The sequence below is a fragment of the Anolis sagrei genome, chromosome X (assembly GCF_037176765.1).
Source record: "Anolis sagrei isolate rAnoSag1 chromosome X, rAnoSag1.mat, whole genome shotgun sequence".
Taxonomy (NCBI): Eukaryota; Metazoa; Chordata; class Lepidosauria; order Squamata; family Dactyloidae; genus Anolis; species Anolis sagrei.
Window position 1 is genome coordinate 97,594,603 of NC_090034.1, and position 1,038 is coordinate 97,595,640.

The following is a 1,038-nucleotide window of genomic DNA, read 5'->3' on the forward strand; positions in this document are numbered from 1 at the left end:
GAGGCTCTGCTTGTGCTCCCACTTCTATCGCAAGTGCAATTGGTGGGGACGAGGGAGAGGGCCTTCTCGGTGGTGGTCCCTCAACTCTGGAACTCACTCCCCAAGGACATCAGACATGCCCCAACCCTGGCAGTCTTTAGGAGGAGCCTGAAAACGTGGTTGTTTCAGTGTGCCCTCCAAGAATAAGGAAACTCCAAGCAATATGTCCCTAAACACACTTTATTAGTTATCTGGGATTGTCTGCACATTTCATCCCTCTCTAAAATTTCTATCCTAGTTATATGTCACCTGGTCATGCCCAGCATTACTTTTAAATTTTAATTATTACATTTGGTCGAGCCATAGGTTTTAAACGTCGTCGTGTTATTGTTAATGTTTATTGCTTATTTTCTGCTTATGAGTTTATTTATTCAGTTCTTGTGGGTTTTTTCGGGCTATATGGCCATGTTCTAGAGGCATTTCTCCTGACGTTTCGCCTGCATCTATGGCAAGCATCCTCAGAGGTGAGGTCTGCTGAAACTGGGAAAAAATTCACACCTAGCCCAACTTACAAAAGCCCTTTGTCTCACCCTGGTCATTCCACAGATATATAAACCCCCCTTTTCCCCAGTTCCAGCAGACTTCACCTCTGAGGATGCTTGCCATAGATGCAGGCGAGACTTCAGGAGAAATGCCTCTAGAACATGGCCATATAGCCCGAAAAAAACCCACAAGAACTGAGTGATTCCAGCCATGAAAGCCTTCGACAGTTTATTTATTGTTTTGTATTACTGTTGCTATTGTTTTTATTGTTGTATTGTGGGCTCGGCCTCATGTAAGCCGCACCGAGTCCCTTGGAGAGATGGTAGAGAGGTACAAATAAAGTATTATTATTATTATTATTATTATTATTATTATTTATTAAAATGAGGGGTCTGCTTTGTTGATCTAGATGTCCAGCTCTGTTTGAGGGATCAACAGTAGTCCTTAGAGCAAAGTAGCCTTATGATAAACCTGAAGCAAAACACAAAAACAAAACAAAAGCAAATGAACAAATGC